General features: G+C 37.1%; 1 pseudogene; it reads right to left on the bottom strand.

The window, feature by feature from the left end:
* Positions 1–677: 677 nt before the first annotated feature.
* On the bottom strand, positions 678–8,154 carry LOC116751121 (annotated as a pseudogene).
* Positions 8,155–19,033: the final 10,879 nt, after the last annotated feature.

Consider the following 19,033-nt stretch of genomic DNA (forward strand, 5'->3'; position numbering starts at 1 on the left):
ACAAAGACAAATATTATATTGCTTATATGTGGAATCTAAAAAAAATGATACAAGTGAAGTTATTTACAAAACAGAAATAGACCCACAGACATAGAAAACAAACTTATGGTTACCAAAGGGGAAAGGGGAGGGGGATAAATTAGGAGGTTGGTATTAACATATACACACTTTTATATATAAAATAGGAAATGAACAAGGACCTACTATATAGCACAGGGAACTATACTCAATATTTTGTAATAACCTATAAGGGAAAAGAATCTGAAAAAGAATATATAGATATATGTATAACTGAATCACTATACTGTATACCTGAACCTCATACAACATTGTAAATCAAACTATGTTTCAATAAAAAACAAAAATCGGCAAAAAAAGGAAAGAAAGAAACTGGAGGTAGTTTGAAAGTAAACATAACAAAAATCCAAAGCCTATTACAGTGAGAACGGCGACTCTCTTGAAGTCTAGAAGGAATGAAATGTCAATAGGCAGTAAAACTTTTTTTTCTAAACTTATAAAAGGTTTAGAAAGGTCTCTCATACCAGCAGCTTCCTGCAGGTACACACCCACAACAGGAAAAGCCACTCACCATTTCATAAAACGAAAACCAGTTATAGTGTGGGAAGTACAAACTACAGAAAACCAGGAGTCCCTGGAAGAAAAATGATCCTGCGAGAGAAAGGAGGACGCTCGGTTCTGCGCAGCGTCACTTGGTGAAGGCGGCCACCACTGCCCACAGCACCTCGTTGGTGCTGGCCTTCAGACACTCCACCTCAGGGTCTAAGTCCAGGAGCTGCCGCACCCGCTTGGTGGCTAAATCGTACTGCTCGTCCAGGAGGGGCGCGAACGCGTTCTCCAGGACAATCTGAGGCGTGGGCCAGGTAGATGAGGGCCAGGAGGCGCTTGTCCATGCGGTTCCTGCACCTTCTTAATGAGGCGCTGCTTAATGCTGTTGTTGGTGAGGGGATGTGTTGTCATGTCAAAAAGAAGGAAGTTCTGTTTCTTGGTTGTCAATACGCTCCTGTCTACCAGGTTTTAAGCTAATCATTCCTGCACGTTTCTTAATTGATAATGCAGTTTTAATGAATTCCATGTCTCACCTAAACAAAAGCACTTAAAAGCTAGAGAAGAATTTCAGCTATTATTTTCTTTGTACTCTTAACAGGAATAGCAAAATGTGTTCATTGTAGCTGGTTTGCTTCTGGAGAAGTGGAATACAAGTGTTCTAGGACGGTCTGTGTTCCCAGAACGTAAACTTCTTGTGGGACAAGAATCATATTTTATTGATCTCTATAGCCCGGCACCAGGTATATTTCCTGGAACATAGTATTGCTCAATAAGTATTTGGAAAAGAGAATGAATAAAGTATTCAAATACACGAATTAGAACAGATTGCTAATGGTTTTGGTGTGAGGTAGATATGAGTCAAATTGTAAAATGATAATTCCTGGTACATTTCTATCAACATAAAGTTGTCAGTAAATAGCCAAAGTATAAATTAGAGGTTCATTTATTTTTATTTTTTAAATAAATTTTTAAAAGGAATAATTTTAGATTTATAGAAAAGTTGCAAAGATAGTAAAGCGTTTCCACATGCCCCACTGCTATTTCCCCATTAATGCAGCACATTTGTCACAATTAATGAACATCGATACATTAATATTAACTAAAGTCCATACACTCTTCACATTTCCTTGGTTTTTGCCTGATGTTCTTTTTTTGTTCCAGGATGCCACCCAGGTTATTATATTACCTTTATTTGTCATATTTTCTTAGGCTCCTCCTGGTGGTGACAGTTCTCCAATCTTCCCTTGCTTTTGGTGACCTTGACAGTTTTGAGAAGTAGTGGTCGTGTACTTTGTAGATTGTCCCTTTATTGGGATTTATCTGACGTTTTTCTCACGATGAGACTGAGGTTACAGGTTTGGGGGAGTGAGACCACAAAGGGTGCATACTATCAGCATGATTTATCACTGTTGGTGTTGACCTTGATCACCAGGCTGTGGGAGGGTTTGTCAGGTATCTCCAATATAAAGCTATTCCTCCCTCACCCCTTTCTGTTCTATATTCTTGGACGGAAGTCGCTATGTGCAGCTCACATTTAAAGAGTGGTGGGTTATTCAGTACTTCCTTGAGAGTGAGGTATTTACATAAATTATTTGGAACTGGAAGTTGTATTTTTCATTAAAGAATTAAATTGAGATTCTCAATAAAGATGGCTGGTTGAATAAATATTCTCTTCGTGATGAAAATGCTATGAAAATAAGAGTAAAAGGATTTCTATAGAAGCACAAACCCATAATAATAACAGGAAAGAACACAAGAGCAGTAAAGTTTCGGATACTGCAAAGTAGGTGAAAAAGTGGTAGGTGGATTAGTGGATGCAAGAATGCTAATCCAAAACTGGCAGTGGGCAGAGAAGGGAGGTACCCTACTTTACATGGCAGAAGCCCAGAGGCTCAGAAATTGGCACCAGATAGCTGTGGGAATGGTGGGGGGCGGGGGGAGAAGATAATGGTAGGGCTAAGAATAGAAAGACTGTTTGAAAGTCTATTTAAAAAGCATCTCCAGATCTCCTTCTCTACTCTGTGCAGTAGAAGATAATAAAACAGAGGGTCTCTGGACTCAGGGACACCAGGCACAGCTGAAGGAGGCAGGGATCTCCCACTGAAAACAGGGGGATTAAGTAAGAGTTTATGTCCTAGAATTTGGGACATTTCAGCCTTTTCCCTCCTCTTGACTCCCGGAATACTGGAAGCTAGGATTATACCCTCCAGCCAAGACACTGGAAGAGTCTTTTCTGGAAAATACCACCAGCCCAAGAGAAAAGGATGAAAAACACTGATATGAAGATTTCCCCAAAGAATTACAAAGAAGCCCCCACTTCACCACCGCCCACCATGCACACTTACAGCTTTCAAGTAACTTATTTGGCCTCTTTTTCCAAATATGAGCAGACTTCTAGAGAATGTCATACATTTGGGAAAAATTCTCTAATGCGAAACACAGAGTACAAAGTAAAATATTAAAATAACAAAAAGATGTTTCTAATTCCTCCAAAGTGGAAAGTACACAAACATCTGGTCAACTGGTGAATGTCAAAACAAAATGCGGTACATCAGCACAAGGGAATACTCTGCAACAATAAAGAGGAATGAACTCCTGAGGCATGCTGCAACAAGGATGGCCTTCAGAAACAGCACGTGAAGTGAAAAAGCAGACACAGAAGCACATATACTGTATGATTCGATTTATACGAAATGCCTAGAAAACGCAAATGGGTAGAGACAGAAAGCAGATTATTGGCTGATTGGGACTAGGGTTAGGAATGGAGATGAATTGCAAACGGGCACCAGAGACCTTTCTGGGGTGATGGAAATGTTCTAAAACTGGACTGCAGTGATGGTTTACTGACTCAATAAATATACTAAACATCAGTGAATTAGACACTCACAATGGGTGAATTTTATGGCATACAAATTACACTTCCAATAAACCTGTTTTTTAAAAAAAGGAACTCAGAGGACACTGAAACTATGAAGGGAGAAGAAAAATGTGGGAAAAAAAGGCATTACTGTTCTCAGAGAAATAAGAGAATATTGTATCCATAAAACAGGAAAACAAAATGGTTGTTTTAAAAAGAAGAATATTCAGAGAACAACAACAACAAAAATACTAGGAAAATAAAAATTGGATGGCAGAACTGGAAAACCGAGTAGAAAAGTAGAGGATATAGTTAGGGAATCCAAAACTTAGGGCAAAATGGCAAATAATTGGACAATAAGAGAGAAAACTTAAGAAATTAATTGGTCAATCCAGGGGGCCCAGCAACTAAATAATATGAGCTCCAGAAAGGGTGAACAGAAGAGAATGATGAAGAAAAGTGCTGAACTTCCCTGGTGGCACAGTGGTTAAGAATCCACCTGCCAATGCAGGGGACACGGGTTTGAGCCCTGGTCCAAGAAGATCCCACATGCCGTGGAGCAACTAAGCCCCGTGCACCACTAGAACTACTGAGCCTGCGCTCTAGAGCCCTCGAGCCACAACTACTGAAGCCCGTGCACCCTAGAACCTGTACACCGCAACTACTGAGTCCACGTGCCACAACTACTGAAGCCTGCATGCCTAGAGCCTGTGTTCTGCAACAAGAGAAGCCACCACAATGAGAAGCCCGCGCACTGCAATGAAGAGTAGTCCCTGCTCGCCACAACTAGAGAAAGCCCGTGCGCAGCAACAAAGACCCAACGCAAAAAAAAAAAAAAAGTAAGCCGTCAATTTAAAAAGAAAGAAAAGGAAAGTGTTAATAAAATAACATGAGAGAATTTTCCAGGGCTGAAGAACATGAGCCTTTTTTCAAAAAAAGGCCCATTGGATATCCAGCCCAATGAATAAAAGACAAATAAATAAATAAAAATAAAGAAAAACAATTTAAAAACCCATTAAGCAATTAAAAAAAAATCCAAAAGACTCATTATCATAAAATTTCAAACACTAGTGCACTAGTGGTAAACAGAAGGCTCTAAAAGTTCGGGTGGGGGGTGGATGTTAGGGGGAGACAGTTAATGAGCAGAAGAGTGTAAGAATGGCATCAAACTTCTTGAATGGGAGGTAGAAATAATGAAGCTGCACCTTCACATTTCCAAAGGAAATTTTTACTCTCCATCAAGTGAGAGGGTAGAAAAAAGACAATTTAGACCTCTAGACCTGTCCTTCCCAAGCACCTTTCTTAGGAAGCTATTTGGGAATGTGCACACACACATACCACAGTCACACGAAAGGGCTCCCTTTAGAAGGAGGATATTGGGATACATGGGGTTGAGGAAACAGAGGATCTAATAGAAGCAAAAGGAATCCTCAGGGTGATGGCCAGTGGAAGTTCCAATACAACAGAGGAGCAAAGGCCCACAATGGAAGCATCTAGATTGTAACCAGAAGGTGGAGGCACTAGGACTGTCTTGGACTGAAGCAGAATGGGGGTCCAGGATGTGGTTCTTCAGTTATTTAACATGTTTTGTATAAAATGTAATGAGAGACATTTTACAGAGCTGTTGAGGATATGGGAATATTTAGTCAGATATTCAAAGGAAATTAAGAAAATGTCTTCAAATAAGGCAATTATTAACTCCAAAAAACACAGGTTATGTAAGAAAGGATATATAATCATGCTACTTGATGCAAAAACATACTATGTACTACACATACATTGTCAAAATTAAGAAAACACTGAACATAGATTTAACAGATATTTAAGATATAATTTTATTGAGAAGATGGTGGAAAGGAAAGAGTGGTATACCTGAGCTAAAATCCTTGTTATCTATAATTGGAAATCAACAGGTAAGTCTATTCTGATGAGTCAAGAAATACCAGTATATATTATGCATATTATTTAGAAATAAGAAAGTAAAATCAGAGAAAATATCTAAAAAAGTTGAAATTGATTACTTGGCAGATGGTGGGAGTAGAAAGGTAAAGAAAAGAGACTGCTGTTTTATAAAAGTTACTTTTAGCAATATTTGATCTTTTATACTATTCAAACAGCACTTTGACAAAAATAAAAGTTGATTAAAAATAACACATCGTGGGCCTCCCTGGTGGCGCAGTGGTTGAGAGTCCGCCTGCCAATGCAGGGGACACCGGTTCCTGCCCCGGTCCGGGAAGATCCCACATGCTGCGAGCGGCTGGGCCGCTGAGCCATGGCTGCTGAGCCTGTGCTCCGCAATGGGAGAGGCCACAACAGTGAGAGGCCCGCGTACCGAAAAAAAACCAAAAACCAAAAAAAACACGTCATTTTACTGAATGCAAAAAAATGTATAAAGTTATACAATAACAAGAAACAGGAAACTTCAAATTATGGTATTAATACTCAATTTAATATACATAAATTTTTATTTAATCATATGAATTATACCAAAAAGACACAATTTGGAAAAGCCATTTTGCAATTTACGATTTGCTTTATAAAACTGGAGTTTTAAAATTATGATAATTAATTCATGAAAAGTTGAGGATTTGATTCCTGCTTTCTGAAGTTTATTAATATTTAAAGCCTGAGTCTATTTTTGAAGTATAAAGAACTTTATCAAATTAAAGAGTGGCAAATCATTCCTCTTTGAAGAAAAACATTACAATTTGCATTCAAATTCCTTATCTTTTTAAAAGAGGAAAGACAGCATTTATTTTAGGCCTCATTATATTTACTATCCTGAGTCTGTAAATGGAAATTATACCCAAACGATGAATGTAATCCTGATTACTTCTTTCTTTTGGGTTAAACATAAGTTCACACACCCATACTTAAATATTAAGAAATCAGCAACAGTTATTTTACCCATCTGCAGTCTGAGCCCAATGATGGGACAGCCTTCCCGCCTCCCTTCCTTCCAGAAGCATTTACTTTGTTCCTAGTATTGGCTGGGTGTTGAGGATACAAAAAAGAATAAAATATGATCTTCTTCTACCAAGAAACTGCAAGCTAGTGCCACTTTATACAACTAACCATAAAACAACATGGAAAGGGTGAGAGGAACAAAGTTCTACGAGAATAGAGAGGAATCAGAATTTACAGGGTGTCTGGAGACAGAGTATACTGGAAGACACTCTCCAAAGAGTACACTTTCTCTCTTTGACTTGGAGAGGTGGACAAGCCAAGGGAGAGGCCTAATGCCCTGGGACAGAGGGATCAGCAAGCGCAAAGCATCCAAGGCCACACAGGTACAGTGAGACGCAGACTACCTGGAAACGCTGCCTCCCAAGGTGGTCCACCTGTGGTCCCTGGTTACCCTGACTACACACTCCCCCAAAGTCGCCCACACACACCGGGAGGAGGAGAGACACGCTGGGGTGTTTCATTAGAACCGGACATTCCTGGGTGGAGGGCAGCTGGGGGAGGGAGGGTGCTCTAGAGAACAAGCCATGCCTGTTTCATTTCTAGCACAAAGAAGAATGCATTGTAAGTTCATTCGAACAAATGACTGCTCTATGAATAGTGCTAAATTTAAATTTCTTGGACAAAAGGATTTTCCTCAGGTTCCAGATGACTCAGGTTAACGTGAGAAAAGACTTGACAAACAATTTATACATGCAAATTGGACGTGAGATGTTCTTTCGTTCAACAATTATTTATTGGGCATCTGCTACGGGCTTCTGTCAGTGTTCAAGGAACCAAGAACAAAAAAATCCTCACACTTGTGACACATATTCTAGTGACTTCTATTCATTTATAGTTCATCTTTCTGAATTAAAAAAAAAAATCATTGCCAGAAATCAACTTAAAAATTCATGAAAAACAACAAGCATTAACCGTATAGCACAGGGAACTATATTCAATATCTTGTAAAAACCTAAAATGGAAAAGAATCGAAAAAAGAATATAGATATATATATGACTGAATGATTTTGCTGTTCATCTGAAACTAAAACAATATTGTAAATCGACTACATGTCAATTAAAAAAATTCATGAAGGCAAATTTAAGGGACTTACCAACAATACTGAAGAAGACTTAGATATAAATGTGACAAAATGATTTAAAAACCTGTATTAGAAGAAAATTGTATCATTGCCCTTTATACCATAAAACTGAAAGGACTTCTATGATAAATATGTAGTCTAGTGCCACCTTGTGTTTAAATTTCTCAATTACAATGTGATTTAATAGTATTCATTTCCTATTTTTCCTATTGCAGCTGTAACAAATTGCCACAAATTTAATGCCTTTAAAACAACACAAATTCATCATTTTATAATCCTGTAGGTCATAAGGGTGTAATGGATTGCAGTGGGCTAACATCAAGGTATCAGCAGGGCTGTGTTCCTTCAAGATCCTAGAGAAGAATCTGTTTTCTTACATTTTCCACCTCCTAGAGGCTGCCTGAATTCCTTAGCTGGTGGCTCCCTACTAAGCTTGGAGCCAGCAATGGCTAGTTGAGTCTTCTCATGGTGAATCACTCTGACACTGCCTCTCCTCTTTCACTTATAAGAACCCTTGTTATTACATAGGCCTCACCTGAATAATCTAGGATAATCGCCCCATCTCAAAATCAGTTAACTAGCAAACAATTCCACCTGCTACCTTATTTCTCCCTTACCATGTAACAGAACATATTCACAGTTTTGGGGATTACAATACGTACATCTTTGGGAAGGGGGCATTATTCCGCCTACCACAGAGTCTGTTGGGTTTTTTTTCTGGGGGCAAATATGCTACTTCTTATGCTTCAATCAAATGGTAAAGATATTAAATTAAAACTGGGGGGTTCTTGGACTTTATTTGGAACTCGGAATTGATGAAAAACAACAAAAAAATCTTTTACCAATGTCTATGACACAAACCAAGCATTTAGAAACCACCCCCACCCTGTGAATATTTACTTTACTAATTAGCTTTATAATCTTAGCTAGAAAGACCCAAATTAAATATAAACATATTCTTAAATTCTCCCATAAGGTTAACAACTGATTTCTCAGCAGAAACTCTACAAGCCAGAAGGGAGTGGCACGATATATTTAAAGTGATGATAGGGAAGAACCTACAACCAAGATTACTCCACCCAACAAGGATCTCGTTCAGATTCGACGGAGAAATCAAAAGCTTTACAGACAAGCAAAAGCTAAGAGAATTCAGCACCACCAAACCAGCTCTACAACAAATGCTAAAGGAACTTCTCTAAGTGGGAAACACATGAGAAGAAAAAAACCTACAAAAACAAACCCAAAACAATTAAGAGAATGGTAATAGGAACATAAATATTGATAATTACCTTAAATGTGAAGGGATTAAATGCTCCAACCAAAAGACGCAGGCTTGCTGAATGGATACAAAACGAAGACCCAGATATATGCTGTCTACAAGAGACCCACTTCGGACCTAGGGAAACATACAGACTGAAAGTGAGTGGATGGAAAAAGAAATTCCATGGAAATGGAAATCAAAAGAAAGCTGGAGTAGCAACACTCATATCAGATAAAATAGACTTAAAATAAAGAATGTTACAATTTGGACACTACATAATGATCAAGGGATCAATCCAAGGAGAAGATTTAACAATTATAAATGCATATGCACCCAAACATAGGAGCACCTCAATACATAAGGCATATGTTAACAGCTATAAAAGAAGAAATCGACACTAACACAATAATAGTGGGAGACTTTCACACCTCACTTACACCAATAGATCATCCAGACAGAAAATTAATACAGAAACACAAGCTTTAAATGACACAATAGACCAGATATATTTAATTGATATTTATAGGACATTCCATCCGAAAACAGCAGATTACACTTTCTTCTGAAGTGCACACGGAACATTCCCCAGGATACATCACATTTTGGGTCACAAATCAACACTTGGTAAGCTTAAGAAAATTGAAATCATATCAAGCATCTTTTCCGACCACAACACTATGAGATTAGAAATATTTTACAGGTAAAAAAATGTAAAAAACACAAACACATGGAGGCTAAACAATACATTACTAAATAACCAAGAGATCACTGAAGAAATCAAAGAGAAAATCAAAAAATACCTAGAGACAAATGACAATGAAAACACGAAGATCCAAAACCTATGGGATGCCCCAAAAGCAGTTCTAAGAGGGAAGTTTATAGCTATACAAGCCTACCTCAAGAAACAAGAAACACTCAAATAAACAATCTAACCTTTCACCTAAAGGAACTAGAGAAAGAAGAACAAACAAAACCCAAAGTTAGCAGAAGGAAAGAAATCATAAAGATCAGAGCAGAAATAAATGAAATAGAAACAAAGAAAACAATAGCAAAGATCAATAATACTAAAAGCAGGTATTTGAGAAGATAAACAAAACTGATAAACCTTTAGGCAGACTCATCAAGAAAAAGAGGGAGAGAAAAAAAAAAGAAAAAGAAAAAGAGGGAGAGGACTCAAATCAACAAAATTAGAAACGAAAAAGGAGATGTTACAACACCGCAGAAATACAAGTCATCATAAGAGACTAATACAAGCAACTCTATGCCAGTAAAATGGACAACCTGGAAGAAATGGAAAAATCATTAGAAAGGTATAATTTTCCAAGACGGAAACAGGAAGAAATAGAAAATATGAACAGACCAATCACAAGTAATGAAATTGAACCTGTGATTAAAAATCTTCCAACAAACAAAAGTCCAGGAACAGATGGCTTCACAGGCGAATTCTATCAAACATTTAGAGAAGAGCTAACACCCATCCTTCTCAAACTCTTCCAAAAGATTGCAGAGGAAGGAACACTCCCTAACTCATTCTACAAGGCCACCATCATCCTGATACCAAAACCAAAGATACTACAAAAAAAGAAAATTATAGACCAATATCACTGATGAATATAGATGCAAAAATCCTCAACAAAATACTAGCAAACAGAATCCAACAACACATTAAAAGGATGATACACCATGATTAAGTGGGATTTATCCCAGGGATGCAAGGATTCTCCAGTATAAACAAATCAATCAATGTGATATACCATATTAACAAATTGAAGAATAAAAACCATATGATCATCTCAATAGATGCAGAAAAACTTTCGACAAAATTCAACACCCACTTATGATAAAAACTCTCTAGAAAGTGGGCATAGAGGGAATCTACCTCAACATGATAAAGGCCATATGCGACAAACCCACAGCAAACATCATTCTCAATGGTGAAAAACTGAAAGCATTTCCTCTGAGATCAGGAACAAGACAAGCAAGTCCACTCTCACCACTATTAGTTAGAGTTTTGGAAGTCCTAGCCATGGCAATCAGAGAAGAAAAAGAAATAAAAGGAATACAAATTGGAAAAGAAGAAGTAAAATTGTCACTGTTTGCAGATGACATGATACTATACATAGAGAATCCTAAAGATGCCACCAGAAAACTACTAGAGCTAATCAGTGAATTTGGTAAAGCTGCAGGATGCAAAATTAATGCACAGAAATCTCTTGCATTCCTATACACTAGCAATGAAATATCAGAAAGAGAAATTAAGGAAACAATCCCATTCACCATTGCAATAAAAAGAAAAAAATACCTAGGAATAAACCTACCTAAGGAGGTAAAAGACCTGTACTCAGGAAACTATAAGACACTGATGAGGGGCTTCCCTGGTGGCGCAGTGGTTGAGAGTCCGCCTGCCGATGCAGGGGACACGGGTTCGTGCCCCGGTCCGGGAGGATCCCACATGCCGCGGAGCGGCTGAGCCCGTGAGCCATGGCCGCTGGGCCTGCGCGTCCGGAGCCTGTGCTCCGCAACAGGAGAGGCCACAGCACTGAGAGGCCCGCGTACCGCACAAAAGAAAAAAAAAAAAAAAAAAGACACAGATGGAGAGATATACCATGTTCTTGGATTGGAAGAATCAATATTGTGAAAATGACTATACTACACAAAGCAATCTACAGATTCAATGCAATCCCTGTCAAATTACCAATGGCATTTTTTACACAACTAGAACAAAAAATCTTAAAATTTATATGGAGACACAAAAGACCCCGAATAGCCAAAGCAGTCTTGAAGGAAAAAAACGGAGCTGGAGGAATCAGACTCCCTGACTTCAGACTATACTACAAAGCTACAGGAATCAAGACAATATGGTAATATGGTACTGGCACAAAAACAGAAATATAGATCAATGGAACAGGATAGAAGGCCCAGAGATAAACCCACATACCTATGGCCAACTAATCTATGACAAAGGAGGCAAGGATATACAGTGGAGAAAAGACAGTCTCTTCAATAAGTGGTGCTGGGAAAACTGGACAGCTACATGTAAAAGAATGAAATTAGAACACTCTCTCACACCATACACAAAAATAAACTCAAAATGGATTAGAGAACTAAATGTAGGACCGGACACTATAAAACTCTTAGAGGAAAACATAGGAAGAACACTCTTTGACATAAATCACAGCAAGATCTTTTTTGACCCACCTCCCAGAGTAATGGAAATAAAAACAAAAATAAACAAATGGGACCTAATGAAACTTAAAAGATTTTGCACAGAAAAGGAAACTATAAACAAGACTAAAAGACTACCCTCAGAATGGGAGAAAATATTTGCAAACGAATTAACGGACAAAGGATTAATCTCCAAAATACATAAACAGCTCAGGCAGCTCAATATCAAAAAACAAACAACCCAATCAAAAAATGTGCATAAGACCTAAATAGACATTTCTCCAAAGAAGTTATACAGATTGCCAACATACACATGAAGAACAGTACATATACATATGAAGAACAACATACTATGGAGAACAGTATGGAGGTTCATTAAAAAACTAAAAACAGAATTACCATATGACCCAGCAATCTCACTACTGGGCATATACCCTGAGAAAACCATAATTCAAAGACACATGAACCCCAATGTTCACTGCAGCACTTTTTACAGTAGCCAGGTCATGGAAGCAACCTAAATGTCCATTGACAGATGAATGGATAAAGAAGATGTGAAAAAAAAAAAAAAAAAAAAGATGTGGTACATATATACAATGGAATATTACTCAGCCATAAAAAGGAACGAAATTGGGTCATTTGTAGAGATGTGGATGGACCTAGAGATTGTCATACAGAGTGAAGTAAGTCAGAAAGAGAACAATAAATATCATATATTAACGCATATATGTGGAATCTAGAAAAATGGTACAGCTGAACCTATTTCTAAGGCAGAAATAGAGACATAGAGAACAAACATACAGACAGCAAAGGGGAAAGGGGGATGAGGGCTGGGATGAATTGTGAGACTGGGATTGACATATATACACTAATATGTATAAAATAGATAACTAATAAGAACCTGCTGTGTAAAAAATAAAATAAAATTCAAAAAAAAAAGAATGAACTATGAACATTTTCTCACACCATATACAAATGTAAACTCAAAATGGAAAAAAAACCTGTTAAATTATTTCAAATTGACAAAGGCAGGTGTAAGTCCAAATATTGCTTGATAATACACAAAGTATAAAAGTAGAGGGTCTTTGTTTACCGGGCAATAGGTTTTGTTCAAAAACTGGTCGGAATTAAGCTCATAAAAACTCAAAAATAGAAACCTCTGGGGACTTATCTGGCAGTCCAGTGGTTAAGACTCCACGCTTCCGCTGCAGGGGGCACTGGTTTGATCCCTGGTCAGGGAACTAAGATCCTGCATAGCTGCAGGGTGCAGCCAAAAAACAAAAACAAAAACAAAACTCTGAAGGGATTAAAGGAGGAGAGAAAAGAGAAAGAGAACAGGTAGATTGTGGTTCTTTACATGTACCTACCTCTCCATTACTGTAGCAGGTGAGCACCCCAATTTTTATAGCTCATTTTCCAGCAAGGGCAAGAGAAACTGCTCTGCACCCACCAGGTTTCAATGGGCCGCTCGTGGAGTGGCTTTCAGAGTCACTGGATGATCCAGAGTCAGAGGATGATGTAGGTAGGGTATGCTAATCAAACATCGAAGGAAAATCAACAAGATACAATGCTTGGGTTTTCAGCAGGGTTCTGCCAGCCTTCTCTGCAATGTCATGTATAGTGTTCTGAGGGAAGGGTACATCAATATTATCCAGGTGGGCTGAGGGAAAAAAAAACATAATAATTGCAGACTTATTTTTCTGTTATAAAATTTTTAGCCAACTATTAGTCGGACTGAGTAGTAGTAATGCAAATCTTTCCAGGGCCAGGGTATTGCTTTTTGTCCAGCTTGAGGAACACTTCATCAAAATATTAAAGTGCCTCAAACAGAATCTCCTTACAAAGTATTTTCATGGATAGCAGTCATTAAATTGCAGCTCAAGTCTTGGCAGTAACGTGTTATAGTTTTCACTGTAGAGGTCTTACATGTCTTTTGTTAAATTTGTTCCTAAGTATTTTGTGGATTTTAATGCTTGTTTAAATGCTAATGATTTTATTTCTTCCTTTGTAATATGTATGACTTTTATATCTTTTTCTTACCTTTTTACATTGGCTAAGGTCTCCAGTATAATATTGAAAAAAGTGGTGAGAGTGAACATCTTAGCTTTGTTTATTATCTTGAGGGAAGAATATTCAATATTTAACCTTTAGGTATGATATTATCTTTAGGTTCTTCCTAAATGCTTTTAAATTCAACAAAAAGTTCCCTTTCATGTCCTAGTTTGCAAAGAGGTTTTTGTTTTAAAATCATGATGGCTATTGAATTTTATGAGGTATTTTTGCATTTATTGGTATGGTTATATGGTTTTTCTCCTTTATTGTGTTACAGTGGCAAATAACACCAACTGATTTTCAAATTTAAGGCAACCTTCTATTCCTAGAATACACCTACTTAATCATGATGTAGTAATACTGCTTTTGACTTGCTAATATTTTGTGAAAGATTTTTGCAACTTAAGAGATGCTGGTCTCCAATTTTCTTGTAGGTTTCTGTCAAGTTTTTGGCAGTATTATCTTGGCTTCATAAAATGAGTTGGGAACACTTTCTATTTTCTAAAGGAGTTTGTGTAAGATTAGTATAATTTCTTCCTTAAATGTTTGATAGAATTCCCGAAGAAAACCATCTGGACCTGCAGTTTTCTTTGCAAGAAGGCTTTCCATCATCAATTCAACTTTAAAAATAGAGTTATGAAAAATTTCTATTTCTTTTTGTATCAGTGTGGTAAGTTGTGTTTTTAAAAGAACTCTTTCTTTTAATCTATTTGTCAAGTTATAGGCATAAAGTTATTCACTACATTCCTTTATTTGCCTTTTAATGTATGTAGGGTCTGTGGTGATATTCCCTCCTTCACTTTTAATGGTGGTAATGTGTACTTTCCCTCCTTTGTTTCTTGATCAGTCTGCAGCATTCCCAAAAGTATGTCAATGTCTGTGTTCTTTTTTCCCCAGGACAAGCAAAAAGGATGATCTTCTTTCAATATGAAGAGGTAGTACCCTCTTCTCTTTTCTTCTATTTCCCATCAAACACACACACACACACACACACATACATGCACACATACATGCACACAAGCATATACACTTACAGATAAGGCAGACTACATCTAGGAGATCCCTCATTTTCCTAATGATAAGTTCCTCAAAATGTTCTTTGGACAATTAGAACATATAAACTTCGGGGGATATAGCCAAAAATTTTAAGTGACTACTCATAATTGTTAATTACTATGATTATACATCTGTATTTCACATCATATGTTTTATTGAGTTTTTTGGAATGTAATTTAATTTTTTTAATTGAGTATATTTGACACACAATATTACATGTTTCACGTATAGTATTGAGCTTTTGTGTTAAAATATATGTATCATATAAAACTGAAAATTTAAATGTGTCATTTATTATATGTCAATTATACCTCAATGAAACGGTTAAAGAAAAAAATATATGTGTATCATAAAATTTACCGTTTTAAGTGTACAATTCAGTGGCATTAAGTGCTTTCACAATGTTGTGCAACCAATACCACTATCCATTTCTAGAACTTTATCATCCCAAACAGAAAATCTGTGCCCATTAAACAACTCCCCATTGCCCCTTCCTTCCAGGCCCTGGTAACCTCTATTCTACTTACTGTCTCTATGAATTTGCCTGTTCTAGGTACCTCATAGAAGTAGAATCATACAGTACTTGTCCTTTTGTGTTTGGCTTATTTCACTTAGCAAAATGTTTTCGAGGTTCATCCATGTTGTAGCATGTATCAGAATTCCCTTCCTGTTTATGGTTGAATAATATCCCATTGTATATATATACAACAACTTGTTTATCCATTCACCTGTAGATGAACTTTTGGGCTGTTTCCACCTTTTGACTATTGTGAATAATGCTGTTATGAATATTGGTGAACAAGTGCCTGTTTGAGTCCCTGCTTTCAGTTTTTTTGTGGTATATACATTGGAATGGAATTGCTGGGTCATACGGTAATTCAATGTTTAACTTCCTTAGGAACTGCTAAACTATTTTCCACAGCGGCTAAACCATTTTACTTTCCTACAGCAATACATGAAGATTCCAATTTCTCCAAAGCATTGCCAACACTTGTTATTTTCCTTTTTTGTTTGTTTTAGAATCACAGCCATCCTAATGGGCATAGAGTGGTATCTCATTGTGGTTTGGATGTGCCTTTCCCTAATGACTAATGATGTTAGACATCTTTTCATGTGTTTATTGTCTAGTTGTACATCTTCTTTGGAGAAATGCCTATTCAAGATCTTTTCCCATTTTTGAATTGAGGTTTTTTTAACCCATTGCCTCATAGGAATTATTTATATATTCTGGATTAACATCCTTTATCAGATAGATGATTTGCAAATATTTTCTGCTACTCTATAAACTGTCTTTTTACTTTCTTGATAATGTCCTTTAATGCACAAATGTCTTTGATGAAGTCCAATTTTTCTATTTTTTCTTTATTGCCTATGCTTTTGGTGTCATATCCAAGAAATTATTACCAAATCCAATGTCATAAAGACTTTCCCCTATGTTTTCATTTTAAAGTTCTATACTTTTACCTCTTAAGTTTAAGCCTTTGATCTGTTTTGAGTTAATTTTTGTATATGGTATAAGGTAAAGATCCAACTTCATTCTTTTGCATGTGCATATCCAGTTTTCTCACTACCTTTTGTTAAAAAGACTGTCTTTCCCCATTTAATGGTCTTGGCACTCCTATTGAAAATCAACTGACCAGATATGCTTGGGTTTATTTGGGGGCTCTATTCTATTCTTTTGGTCTATATGTCTATCCTCATGCCACTATCACACTGTTTTGATTACTATAGGTAAGTAATAAGTTTTGAAATCAGGAAGTGTTAGTCTTACAAATTTGTTATTTTTCAAGATTGTTTTGGCTATTGTAGGCTTATATTGACTTTTTAAATACTGATTTCCCCCCTCATATTTCATGATCCCATTTTAATCAAATATGTCACATGCAACTTCAATAGAGTCTATTTTGGTAAAATTCTTTAAAGTGAATTAATTAAGCTCATACGCGATTGGAAAGTAGGGAAATGATGTCAGTATGCCATGGGAACTATATTGGTTCATCTGCACAATGTCCCAGCATGTAATATTTTGTGCCATCAAATAGAGCAGGGAGATGCAAGCACATTGGCAGGGGTGAATATAGCAAATACAAAGAAATAGAGTATTGAAAACAATGCCCTTTCTCTCTATGTTCTCTTTCTCTTTTGAAATAATTTTCCACTTAGAGGAAAGTTGCAGAAATAGTACAAAGAGCTTACATATGCCTTTCTCCCAGCTTCTGTAATTTTCACAATTCCATAACCATTATACAATTACCAAAACCAGAAAAACAGCATTGGTGAATACTATTAACCAAACACAGATCTTATTTAAATTTCACTCATTTTCCCCTTAATGTCTTTTTTCTGCTTCAGGATCCAACCCATGATCCACATTGCATTTAGTTATTGGCTCCTTGGTTTCCTGCGATCTGTGATGGTTTCTCAGTCTTTGTCTTTCATGATCTTGATTGTAGAATGTCTTTCAACTTGGGTTCGTCTGATGTTTTCTCATGATTAGCTTGAGGTGTTGCATTTTTAGCAAGATTACCCCAGAAGTGATATTGTGTCCATCTCAGTATATAATTATTTCAATGTGATTTGTTGCTGGTGATTTATTAACCTTGATCACTTGGCTAAGGAGGTGTCTGCAGGTATTCTCCACAGTAAAGTTACCAGTTTTCCCTATGTAATTGACAAATATCTTAAGAGAAATACTCTGAGACTATGAAATATCTTATTTCTTCTCAAACACTCACAACTGATTTTAGCATCCATCAAACTGACTAGACCTGCAACACTTACTATGGTGGTGTCTGCCTGGCGGTAATTTTTTTTATTTCTCTCATTTCTTCTACATTTATTAGTTGGAATTCTTTTGTAAGAAGAGATATTGTTTCCCCTATACATGTATTTATTCAGTTCCTTTTTAAAAAAATTTATTTATGGCTGTGTTGGGTCTTCGTTGCTGCGTGCAGGCTTTCTCTAGTTGTGTAGAGTGGGGGCTACTTTTGGTCGTGGTGTGTGGGCTTCTCACTGCGGTGGCTTCTCTTATTGCGGAGCATGGGCTCTAGAGCACAGGCTCAGTAGCTGTGGCACATGGGCTTGGTTGCTCCATGGCATGTGGGATCTCCCCGGGCCAGAGCTTGAACCTGTGTCCCCTGCATTGGCAGGAGGATTCTCAACCACTGTGCCACCAAGGAAGCCCTTCAATCCTTTTTTATGTTGGTTGGATTCATGGAAATTTGTTTTATTCTGAGCTCAAATTCAATACTATTATTATTAGTATTATTATTTATGTTTTGCGGTACACGGGCCTTTTTAAACTTATGATTTCTTGGCTTTACAATGGTGTGAAGCTATTCCCATTTGTACTTAGAATTTTTAATTTTGATCTTTTCCAGGCTAGTGACATGTGGTAGATACTCTCTTGTGATGCTGGGTGGGGGCAGCAAGCTGTAGCTCCATCAGGCACGTGACCATGAGTATAAACAACCAATACACGTACAACCATTCTGTACCCAGACAACCATGCTGTCTTTCACTTTTAGTACAGTATTTAATACTCCATGAGATATTCAATACTTAATTATAAAATTGGCTTTTGTGTTAGATGATTTTGTCCGACTGTAGACTAATGTTAGTGTTCTGCACACGTTTAAGGTAGGCTAGGCTAAACTATGATATTCAGTAGTTTAGGTGTATTAAATGCATTTTCAACTTTAAGATAGGTTTATTAGGACGTAACTCCATTGTAAGTCAGGGAATATATCTTTCGCACAAATAAGATACATACGTATTTTCTTTTTTTCTTAATAGATCTTTATTGGAGTATAATTGCTTCACGATACCGTGTTAGTTTCTGTTGTACACCAAAGTGAACCAGCCATATGCATACATATGTCCCCATATCCCCTCCCTCATAAGCCTTCCTCCCATCCTCCCTATCCCACTCCTCTAGGTCATCTCCTTCTATGTGAAGAGTAACATGCCATAGATACTCTTTTGTACTTTGCTTCTTCTCCACCCTCCTCCATATCGCCCCCCTTC

This window comes from Phocoena sinus, chromosome 3 (genome assembly GCF_008692025.1).
Source record: "Phocoena sinus isolate mPhoSin1 chromosome 3, mPhoSin1.pri, whole genome shotgun sequence".
In the NCBI taxonomy this organism is placed as follows: domain Eukaryota; kingdom Metazoa; phylum Chordata; class Mammalia; order Artiodactyla; family Phocoenidae; genus Phocoena; species Phocoena sinus.